This window comes from Phlebotomus papatasi, chromosome 1 (genome assembly GCF_024763615.1).
Source record: "Phlebotomus papatasi isolate M1 chromosome 1, Ppap_2.1, whole genome shotgun sequence".
Lineage (NCBI taxonomy): Eukaryota > Metazoa > Arthropoda > Insecta > Diptera > Psychodidae > Phlebotomus > Phlebotomus papatasi.
The window spans coordinates 31,228,443-31,241,123 of NC_077222.1; the positions used below are offsets into that span (position 1 = coordinate 31,228,443).

Below are 12,681 nucleotides of genomic sequence, written 5' to 3' on the forward strand. Positions count from 1 at the left end.
AACATAAACAACGTATACTCCGAAGAGTGTCACATATACTATGCTAAGATAAGGAAAAGATTACTTTTTTTTTCCTCCAAATTCTGTTGCTGAGAAGGAACTCCAACACGAGTTGAATTTTTTTCCATCAATAAACAGGTTTTAAGCAAAAATATTCTGTATGGTGCACAGACTGAATTCAAAATTCTTCATTTAAGTGAAGATAGGTTTTCTTTCTTCCACTCAAAAGCCATAAAGCCACAGTGACGATTTTTTTTTAGCAATCCACTTGAATATCAACTAATATGGCACTGTGGATAACCTCAAAGAAAATTATAATATAAGAACTACTCTCTGGTTAAAGTAATGGATGCCTCAGGTCATTCATGTGGGAATTCCCAAGACATCACATTTTCTGCTCATCGCACATTCCAACCCATTTGCATAACGGGAATTTCGCTATGTGATCCTTATTGCTTGCATGAACAAGTAACCTTTTTGACATCAAAGTTTCCAGTCGTTGAGAATTTGATGCTTTTGAAGCAAATAGATAAAATAAAATAAAAGTTTCCGTTAGATTCTAATTTTTAATAAAATTTTCACCATCCACACATTTCTTGCATTTCAAAACTATCATTCCAAGTCATTGAGTCATTCGGAACTGAAATCGAAGATCAACCGGAAGCAAAATCGTGTTTTACGTTATTTGCTGAATGAGCGCTGTTAATATTAGTGATATTAGTTATTTGAATCCAATAGTATATCCCGACTGACACAGGAAAATAGGTGTTAGCGCTAAGACTTTGATTAAAACCCAGCTATCGGTATTACTTTAGACCTTAACGCTAAGATTTGAACTATAGGCCTTAATTAAGGACTGAATTTTTCCACGAACATAGAGAACGAATGAAATTGTCTCTGTAAGCAAGATCACTGAGAGAAATCCGAAAAAGTTAAAAATAACATTCCAGAAATGTTAATTTTACCTTGCATTTATTGATCCGAAATCAGTGTAAATATAATGCTTTTTAGGTGTACTATGGGTTAAAGTTATCCTTTTTCATGTTAATTTTACACCTAAAAAGGTGTAAAATTTACATTAAAAAAATGTTGATATATTTTTACACCTAAAAAGTATTAAAGTTACGAGGAAAAAAAGTTAATCGCACCCCATTTTTTCTCAATGATGGTAAAACAACACTATTTTATTAGTTCCGATGTTTGCCACTACGAGCGCGAAATAGTGTCCTTCATGTATATTTGGTAAAAGGTATTTTCTAATAAGTATATAAGATTTTTTTTAAAATCAAGGTATGAAAGACAGGGGTTAATTTAAGGTTTAATTCATGCTCAACTGGTCAGATGGGATCATCAGCTGCATCGACCGTTGTTATACCTCTATTTGGTGCACATACGATACAAATGCAAACGTCGCTTCTTGTATCAAATGCTAACATGCTAACACAAAACATTCAGATCGAACAAAAGGTTGATACAACTAACAAAATATCGATAGAATGTCGCTCGATTTGTCATTCATTGTCAAAGACAAAATGTAAAACGTCATAGTTTTGACAAGTGCGATAATGGACGTTATCATATGACACCATATGAACGTTCACAGTAAAACGAAATGATTAAGGTAAAGTACCCTCGCTCGACCGGTTCCTCTATTCGACTAGTAGATTTATTTATTCAATTTATTTATATTTGCTATAATATTTAGCGTATGATCTAACATTAATAGGTCAATTATTCCATGAATAATATGAACCAGTGACAAATTCATAGAGATTGACGAAATGGACCATCAAACATTCAAAAATTAACCCACCGGTCGAATCGAGGAACCCGGTCGAGTGAGGGTACTTTACCTTATACATAGAAAAAGATTGTTTTGTAAAATTATTCGTAAATGTTTGTGAATTTCCATTGAGGACTTACGAAATATTCGTAAATCGTATAAGCTACATAAAATGTCGTAAAAGTTTGTACTTTTCACACTCATTGTTCATAACATGATAACTTGATGGGCATTTATAGCTTTTTTACAGACATTTGTTCACATAAAGAGGTTCGTAAAATTTTGTCATTTGTTTGTAAAGTTTTGTCAAACAAACAAAAGGAGCAAGTCTGTGTAAAAGAACATAAAATGATCTTCAAAAATGTTTGTGAAAAAAATACGAGCTTTTATGAAATTTAATGTGGACTATACGATTTACAAGCATTTCATAAGTCCCCAGTAAGAATTTGAAAACATTTATGATCAATTTCACGAAATATTTTATCTGTGTATAAATAATCCTCAAATTTTGCGAAAAATTTAGAGTTTTTCAACAAAGATATTCATATTTTTCGGTAGTAGATAAACAATGTATTTACTTCGAAAACATAACCTTACGAAATCAGATGAATTTCTCAGCATTTATAATTAATATACCTTCATAAGGGGAGTCTGGGCTATTTTGAGCTGTGGGGCTACATTAATATTCCATATTTTTCGTATATTTTTAAAGGAAGCTGGGTCTTCTAATTATTTTATTTAGTTCCACAAATGTTTTGTAGAGCTAAATTATAATACGCTAAAGCTCAATTTCCTTTATAAATATTCTAAAAAATCGTAAATCAAGGTAGCATCATAGCTCAAAGTAGCCCCACCTGCCCCTAGATCTTTTCTAGAAAAATAAGTTTGTGTTATTTGTTGATTCGTCTATATCTTATGTCTAATCGATTTTAAAATTTAAACTCCAAAATTGTAATCATAATTTCAGTCTGTATTATCTTCGAATAAGTAAAAGGAAGTTTAAAAAAATTAGTCGGAGACTTTCATACAACTCAAAACTGTCGAGTATTCAAACGGTAAGGCTTTCGACATAGGCAGTTAGAATAAATTTTGGACAAAACTACACAGTTACTAAGCTACTTTACAATTAAGAGAAGACTTTCAGTTTTCGCACATACTCTGGCTTCGAACATTTTATATTTTTCAAATTTTTCTTTAATGAATCTAACCTCTTTTTCGGGAAATGTGCGATAGGGAAAAATATGAAGTGTTCCAAGCCGGAGTATCAGCGTTCAAGCGGTAAATGGGCATAACTCCGGTTTGTATCTTCGAAAAATCTTTAGATAGAATTTCGAATAATTAATTGTAACTGCAAGGACTGAAAGCGGGTGTCACAACACTTATCCTTTCTTCTCTTTGTGGACGATAAAAACTTTATGTGAGCTTTTTGCGAGTCTACTTGATGTCACAATTGATTACCACGTATAAAAAAAAAACATATATCCAATTGAAAATTCACGCCATCGCACACTCTTGAAAAAAAAATCCAATAAAACGCACTCTTTGCATATTGCGAAAGATATTTTATATCCATACATTATTTGACGTATTTGGCTGAATTTACTTATACAAAATGAGAGGAAATTTTTGCTACATTTACACATTTATTCCTCTCATGGACCTCAAGTCTCATTTTTTCTCACCTCTATTCAATTATGCAAATTGAAAATGCAATCGATTCACTCTATAAAACTAAACTTATTTTTTTCAAAGACATTGTAACGGAGATAGTTCCAATTCGAGCATCAATGTGAATACAGGACACAAAAAAACGAGTATAATGAGTATATACATAAGTTCCCGTAATGTAAAACTAACATATTTCTCCTGTATTCTTTTACATAGATCATGTTGCAATAGAAAGGTCTCTGGTATTTGTCTTTTAGCCATTTTTTATTAACTGGCTTGTTATTTAACAATTACATTAAGCGAAAGATCAAAATGACACAATTTTTTTTGTCTGTTAAAACCAAAGAGCAAATTTAAAATTTTATTCGAATATGTGCTATTGGGTAATCGCATTGATAATTAACAACTTTTGATAATATATTACCAATATATAATGAATAAGATAAATTAGTGGGGAAGAAAGATAATAAAAAAAGATAAAGGAATTGACCAAAAAGCAATATGCTTCATAGTGACTTCCGCTGAAAAGAAGAATTGATGATAGACTGTCAAGAAAATTCTACAAAAGACCTTGCTTCTGGGGCCTTCCTTCTGACCACAACTCATTAATAAGTGAGGTAGATAAAACAACACTTTCATTGCCAATGAACTTAAACTGGAGTTGATTTTAAGGAAAACCACTTTTCACTTTATAAATTCTCGCGCATAATTTTTTTTTTGCTCCCTTCAAGTGCACCATATTAAGGTTGATAAATACCAGAGCAAATTTCACAGACAAGGAAATGGCACAAGAATAATTTCTCTTTTTGTTTTTTTAAAAATTTTCAAAAAAATTTACCTTCCGTCTTCACAGAGATTTTCTCCTTGAGTTGTCCGAAAGAATTTGCAAACTTGTCAAAATGATTTCACCAAAGAGGCAAAAAAAATGATCTCACACAAATTTTCAAAATCACTTTAAAAATTCACCGAAAAAAAACTCAAAAAAAGTCAAGCCTTTTAGATCCTTTTCCTTTCAATATATCCACACGTCAAGGATTGACTTCACTTTTCTACTATTTTCCTCGTCTGTTTGTGTTTGCAAGAACTTTGCGATAAAGAACTTTTTCTTTCACAGTCCTTTTTTTATTTCAAAAAATGTATGAACTCCTTTGGACACTCTCAATAGAACTCAATAAATCCCAAAATGGCAAAGAACATTGATTTTGATGAGTGAACACCACAAAGTAACGATTGAGACTGAATGTACGATCAATTTCTGAACGGTTTTACATAATTCCCCCACTTTTGTCACATCACACGGGGACTTATACCTGTGGTACACTTCTTATGTTTATCATATTAACATAAGTTAATACAAAATTACTTTTAATAATATTCATCACTTAATATGCTTTTGTCTTTTAGTTCATTCAACAACTTCTTGTGCGTATTATCTCTTTGAATAATACTGCAATTTTCCCTTAAACGCATTGCAATCTTGAATTAGAAAAAATTTACCAACTAAAAAAGCTTTCAGATAATCACAGTGCAAATTCTTCTAACAATTTTCTAACACACGACAAATTCTGCTTCATCAAGAGAGTACGTGTCATTTAACTTTCCGTTCGCATGCACATAGACACAACAATTAAAATTGCTAAACTTCTCCTGTGATACACAATTCCTGTATAAATTTGTCAGAGATTTTCCAATGAACAAATATAGAAAAAAAACAATAAATAATACACACGCTCTCTCGATCACAGTAATTAATTTGTAAATTGATTAAAAGGAAGGAACAAGACTATTTTATGTTCTTTCAAAATAAGGTATAATTTATCTTGACGGCAAATCACTTCAATTATAATTAATAAGTACCTAAGAGTGACGACATAGAATTTTCATATTTATTGCAATTCTGTACAATGGAATTTTAATATTGTTATGATAAAACGGATTTGCTGTTTATATTGAAATAGCATTTTCTGGTAATCCCTGGATTTTTCAGATGTAAAATAATTCAGAAAAAAGCAAAGGAAATGGAAATAACATGTAAACATTACAGTGACTGGAAAAATTGATACAATATGTAATGGAAAACAATAATTCTGGAAAAATAATGCTTCTGATTTCACTAAATCTGTAGTATAATTGCTTGAAGAACCTTCAGCATAGTCCATTCTAACCATAAAACTTCTATATTGACATTTAATTTATTAACTTGAACTCCATTAAGAAATCCATACTTATAACAAATCCCTTGATTCGAAATAAATTAGCACAGATTTATTGCTAGTATTTTTGTGAAATAGAAGACTAAATCCCTTTCATTCTCATTCCAAAGAGATTTGCCCATCATGTGGAATAACAGAAGATTCACTTTGCTCTTTTTTTCTGAAGAAATAACTTAAAGTACTCTAACAAATAGAAAAAATAAGATAAATAACAATAATTATTTAATCCAATTTTATTATCCCATCTAGAAGAAATATTTCGTAAAAATTTGGTAAATGTTTGTGAAGTCCCACTAGGAACTAACAAAATGTTCGTAAGTCGTATAACCTACAACCAAGTTCGTAGAAGTTTGTGGTTTCTTCACAAACATTGTTCGTAACATGATTACCTGCCAATTTTTTTTGGCTTTTTTACAAAAATTTGTTCGTAAATATTTGCAAACATACTGAAAAATGTTCGTAAAATTTTGTCATTTATCAAAATTAATCAAAGTTTTTTCCAGCAAAAATGTACGAACAAATGTTTATAAAACTCTTACGAACTTTTTAGTGGGTTAGGAGGAGCATACAGTCGAGTTCCTCAAATTTGAACTCCTTAAATTTGAACGACGTGACGGTTGAGTTACAAAATTTTTCCACTTATGTACGCTTTATTTTCCCCGGAAGCGTTTCACCGGATATAAATTGTTTATCTCTGTTTAGATGGAACTCTCATCTATTTGATTAAATCCTTTAAAGACGACAGAGCCAAAAATGGGAAGTCAGAAAAAAGCACTTTTTCTGACTTTTTAGAGCAAAATATGACTTTAGAAGGACGTAGGAAAAATTAACTGAGATGTCCTTTACAATCTAAGCTTTTGTGGTCCTAGGTGAAATCCGACCTATTTTGAATCCACACGTTTTGACACTCATAGATCACGCATATCATATGCGCTAAAAATTGATTTTCGTGGACGTCTCGTCCATCCCGTCCGGATTACAAACGCTTTTGGAGTTTTCATAGTTTTGGAATAGGTACCCATAAATTTTATTTTCTCAAGAAGTCAGCCCCTATGGCATTGATCCAGGGGGGTGACATTACCTTTGAAAAATGCGACCAGTTTTAGTGTAATTTTTTCCTGTTTTCGTACACATTTCACGAGATATCTTCAAAACTATGTAAGTTGGCAATTTGGGGTTTTCGGTTGCGTCTTCGTTACTAAATTGGCTTTTATATTGTATTAGTATTTTTTGGTAATTCATTCTACAATGACAGAAAACAGCTAATAAACTCAAAAGTTGTTTGGGCGCGCTAGAAACATATGGGAAACATAGGAAATGTTATGCTCCTGCATTGATCTATCTCAAATTTTAGTTATAGCTGGGCCTTAGTAATTTAGAAAAACTCAGATTTACGAGCATTTCATAAGTCCCTAGTGGGAATTCACAAACCTCTACAACTATTCTTAATATTCCAAGGATTCACTGGAAAATTTAAAGATATTTGAATTATACTTCGTAAAAAATTTCGCAATTAAAATAGCCTGTTTTTGCTCTGAGCAACTCATTTAAAACTCATTAAACGGATATTATACTTTTTAACTGACTTCCATAGAACCCGTGAGATTCGTAACACGGTTTTTATTGTTGAAAACCATTATCCTTTGTTTCGAGGAGACATATGCTTTTCATGTCATTTCCTCAAAGTTGATTTTGTCAAGATTCTCAAAAAAAACCGGGGCAAATAGTAACAGACGTCAGGTAATTTTGATTTGATTTATTACAGTCTTTGGTAAAAAGTTTTTAATAAAAAATCTCCAGCACCTTGTCGTAGATAAAATTCTCTATATTTTAGCTAAATATAGACTTTTCAATGACAAAAAGGTTAATTTTCTTGCAAAATGGAATCATATAAAAACTGTGTAATTAGCGACATTTTTGTCACTGTTTACGTTTGAAGAAGAAGTTTTATTGTACTTTTATAGTTACTAAAACTCCGAGTTATCAAATCAAGATATAGGGGGAGGTGGGGCTAATTTGACTTGTGGGGCTACATTGTTATACGATTTTTTCACATATTTCTAATGGAAACTGGACTTTAACATGATGTAATTTAGATAGACAAAATAATTGTGGATCAAAATAAAATAATTGTAAGGACCAGATTCATTCACTGAGAGAAATCCAAAAAAGTTAAAATAACATTCCGGAAATGTTAATTTTACCCTGCAGTATTGATCCAAAATTGGTGTAAGTATTACCCTTTTTAGGTGTGTTGGGGGTTAAAGTTACACTTTTTCATAATAATTTTACCTTTAAAAAGGTGTAAAATGAAAGTGAAAAATGTTGATATATTTTTACACCTAAAAAGTGTTAAAGTTATGAGGAAAAAATGTTAATCGCACCCTCTTTTTTTTCTCAGTGTTAAGAGATAGGCGAAAAAGTCGTATAACAATCTAGCCCCACAGCTCAAAGTAGCCCCACCTCCCCCTAACCTTTGCATTTTAAATACAAATAATAAGATTAAGAGAAAATTGATAGCGAACGCTTTCAGGCTTCGCACATTACTCTGACTTCGAACAGTATTAAGTCATACGTTTCGTGAAAAAATTAGGCAAGATTCAGTAAAGGAATGTGGAAAAACTATATAGTGTTTGAAGCCAGAGTGTGTTCAAAGCTTGAAAAATTTCCCCTATTCCTTCGTAGCAAAAAAAATGGATAAGATTAATGATTTAATTCAGGAAATCTTCTTAGCAAAATTCCTAGAATTAACACTTATAGCATAAAGTTCTAAACTTTTATGATATAATTCATTATTCACGATATACTTGACATGAAGAAAATTTTTACTTAAAAGTTTATGTCTCTTTAATACAGAAATTTTGTTTCTTTAAATGCTTCCCTCACTGTACTTGTGTGCAAACCAAAATTTTCGACAGAATAGCAAGATTCCGCCAGGAAGGAAAATTGAATTATTAAAATGTTTCATTTTAGAGAAAGAAAGTTTGAGAAATTTCTCACTTCACTTCCACCTAAAACATGACAGTGTATTAGCATGATGAAATATTCACCTAGTATTAATTTTGTGCTAACTTGTACCAAGGATATCTTGTAAAAATTTCCCAGCAATAAAAGTACCAACAAGTTTCCTTAAAAATTACTTCCTCGTATACATTTTTGAGTGAAAATTTGCAAAAATATTTAAACTTTTTAATGTGTTAATTCCGCATTTTGTTGGTTTTCTTTCATTGCACAAGTTTTTAGACAAATGAGTGGGAGAATATGCGAAAATACATGTAGAGAAAAAGAATTAGCATTTTCTGTAAAAACAATAACAATCTTTTTGAACAAAATTTGATGGATAGAATGAAAAATGAAACATCACTTGAGTCTCTTTTGATGAGGAAATAAAACCTTGAGGAACTTCCGCTTTGAGTCTTTCTCGAAAATACTAAAGACAGTACATTACTAAAATGTGCATATCTTTTGAATATGCTCTTCAACAAATTGTTGTCTACACACCAAGTAATGTCTTTTCAAAAATATTTACATACGCACATTTTCCACACCTCATTGAAGCATTCAACACAAAGTCACTCAGAAAGTCTCACAATTGAGCTCAATATTAGTTTGGAAAATAATAATTTCAACATATATATGTATACATCAGTGTCTCGTGGAAGTTAAGAATCAGTCATATGACGTGACTTGATTTTGAGATTGCTGCTTAATTGCAAACCACTCGATAGTTTTTTTTTCTTTCTTTCTTATTACGTGCGCAATGGACATTTCAAACAAGAATAATTGTTGTCAAAAGTCCAAGAGATTCATTTGAATGATTGCGACCAAAGGTCCATGATGAATATCTAAAGAATTCTGGCGTAAAGAACTCTTCAACAAAAGCCGAAAAAGATGTCAATCAACTGCAAAATACAAAAGCACTTTTGAGAAAAAAACGGAAAGGAAAAATTCGCAGACTGCTCGAAATCGGTCATCAAGTGAAGTTGTTTTCAAATTCATTAATCTGAAGCAAATTTAATGATTGTGTACGGAATAATTGATTTGAAAACTTTCTTAATCTGGAAGGAATGCAATGTGTCAACAAGTGGTAGAGCACTTGCTCTATAATGCAAGTGAGTTGGGTTTAAATCCCTTTTATGTTGTTTGAATTGTATTAAGTGATTCATAGGACTTTGCGGAATGCTCTACTCGTGACTTAGACACTACACCTAAAAAGCACTTTCGCATCATTTACTGTTTGTCTTATGGGTTCACAACCGATTTTTTGAACGGATTGAATTAATCAAAAGAACGCCCAAAATAGCTTAGGAGTAATACAATTCATTTTCTGATAAAAACTAATTATTATTGGTTCGATACCAGTACATAATCGATTGGAACCGGTTAGACTTGTCAGAAATTCCAAGCTCCTTCAATACGCCCAAACAGCATTCAGTTGAGAAATATGCTAACTACCTAAGGGCCTTGACAGACCTGAGAATTAGCCGAGAGACGGCTTAGCGTAATTATATTCGAAATAATAGTTAGGCATCATTTTCCACTAAGTCGTCTCTCGGCTTAAATCGTAAGTGTGTCTAAGCTTTTCAGATAAACACGGTTACAAACTTGAGTTTTATGAGATCTTGAACTTGAATACTCTAGTCGTATAACGTAGAGAATAAATGTTATAAATTTACTAGGCGTATAGCTTCTGACAACTATATCTGAAATTTCTCACATTCGGAACATTATGAACTGATCCGCGTGGTTTAGGTACCGACCAGAAACGTTCGAAGTGCGGGGGGGACTAAAGGAACGGCTTTAGTTGACGTTATATCCTGATACATTTTGGAAATAACGCTAGACGTGTTTTGGCATTTTTGTATCTACAACAAGATCTTGGTTAATACTAAACCGTAGATCACCTAAACGAAGTGCATAGTCACAACATCCAGATCCTGTTAGAATGTCACTTTGAACAAGTCGAAGTTTGAGGTTATCAATGACTACAAATACCTAATATGCTATTGACGACGGGTAATGAAGTCGGAATAGAGGTTAACGAGAGATTCACGGTAGGGAGTAGAAGTTACTTTGCACTCTCGTCGATATTTCGATCAAGGAACGTCTCGCGGTCAACAAAGATCAAAATATACAGGAACCATACTGAAGCCAGTTATAGCGTCTGGTCTGGAAACAGTACCGGTGACCAGCACAGAGAAAAGAAAGCTACTGATCTTTGGGAGACGGATTCTACGACGAATCTACGGGCCTGTTCATGAGGAAACCACAGGGGAATTCCGAACAACGATGAACCACGAACTGGAGAAGCTTTATGGAGAGGCCGACTTTGTGGCCTCTATTCGGGCGAGAAGATTGTGCTGGCTTGGTCACATTTGCCGTATGACAGAAGAGAATGCCTAGGAAACTGTATGAGGGAAATCCAGAGGGGATGAGAAGTAGGGGGCGTCCCCGGACGAGATGGAAAAACATAGTGGACGATGTCCTCAAAACCCTGGGGGTGCTGCGATGTTGTCTTTAGATCATGTGGAATGTCGAGGTGTTGTGCATGAGGCCCTATCTTTCAAAGGGACGTAAGTGACCACTTAAGTAAGTAGACCACCTTGAAGCGCATGTCTTCTGAAGCTAGATAAGGAAGCCTGCGACCTCAGGCTTGCAACTTGTTTCGCAATATCCTGCCCGTAAAAAAAGATGACAAGGGGCATTGGATGTCGCATGTAATGTACCGGTAACGACTCATGTGATAGTACCATGTGATACCAATACGATAGCGATAACGGTACTTTAAAATAGACACATAGAGAGCTCGGGCAGATTTAAGTGAAGCTGAATAAATAAAATTCAGGATCTTCAGAACCATATTCGTCTCCGCAAAACTTCTCAAAAAATCAATTCAATTAAATAAAATTTATATAATTCATAAATCTATCTATTGTCATATTGCACTATCTCTGAGTTCGAGCAATAAAATGTCTTTTATGATCCCAACTGAATTCAAACGAAAAATTGATTTACAAAAAAGACTATTTACAATACCACTATTTATTTTGGCATAAATTATATTGAAAATCTTAAATGATGTTTGCAAAATTCAAGTGTAATTTAACCTTAGAATATCATTTACCGGGTTTAACAAATCATCATCTCAAAAATCATCGCATCATCTTCAACCATCTTCAGAGAGTTTGGAGTCGCGTCAAAAATTAGCGCTTATTGTCTATTCAAATATACATCAACAGTGTGCTGAACTTGAGATTTCTTAGTTCAAGCTTGACTTTTATGAAAGAATTACGTATTATTTCCCCATTTTCCACTTCTTTGTTATTTCTCACCTTCCTTTGCACAACATTTTTTTTTCGCCTTCATTGGAGACACAGAGACACAAAATAGCTAAGTTTCTTCTTAATTTACGCACATGAACTTGAAGTTGTCAAAAATCATGTGAACGTCACCTAGAAAGGACTTTGATACTTCATCTCCGGCTAGAAAACGCGTAAAGTCTATCGTTGGTAGAACATTAAGTATGTATAGTATAAAATGTCAATATTGTCTTTATCCTCTTCTATTGATTTGGCGGGGTTCTCAATATGAAAATTACACAAAAAGCTCATGTGTGGTTTACTTGTCTTCATTTGCATTTATATGATTGTACTTCTCTTCTGTACCGCACTTCAATCTTCAATATATTTTCCAGCAGTGATTTCATGTGTCTCGTAAAAAAAGGCACACGTAACAACTGCTCATGAAAATTTAACAAAAGTTATTATCACCCATGTGCGAACACCAATTCTTATTTTTAGGTAATTACACCAACAAGCACTAAGAAGCATGACTAGTGAAATTTCTTCAAAAAGACCACTGTAGTTCTTTTGGCATTTTACACCTAATAACTATTGGCTTTCTTTGGATTTTTTTAAAGATAAAATTGATTACTATTCATTTTTTATAACAAAACTATTGTAGATATGATTTAAAAATTTTAAGTCTCCAAGCAACTGAATAAAACCGTTTTTTGTT

General features: G+C 32.7%; 1 protein-coding gene across 8 annotated transcripts in view; it reads right to left on the reverse strand.

Moving 5' to 3' along the window:
- LOC129798822 (elongation of very long chain fatty acids protein AAEL008004) overlaps window positions 1–12,681 on the reverse strand; it is a 110,821-nt gene that overhangs the window by 79,467 nt on the left and 18,673 nt on the right. Inside the window, exon 1 of one of the 8 annotated variants that reach the window (XM_055842205.1) lies at window positions 4,290–5,171. The exons of 5 other annotated variants lie outside the window; for them this stretch is intronic. The gene's annotated coding sequence lies outside the window, so the exon portion shown is untranslated. Of the gene's footprint in view, window positions 1–4,289; window positions 5,172–12,681 lie in introns of those variants that run through there. 2 more of the 8 variants (XM_055842203.1, XM_055842210.1) reach the window with 2 other exon arrangements.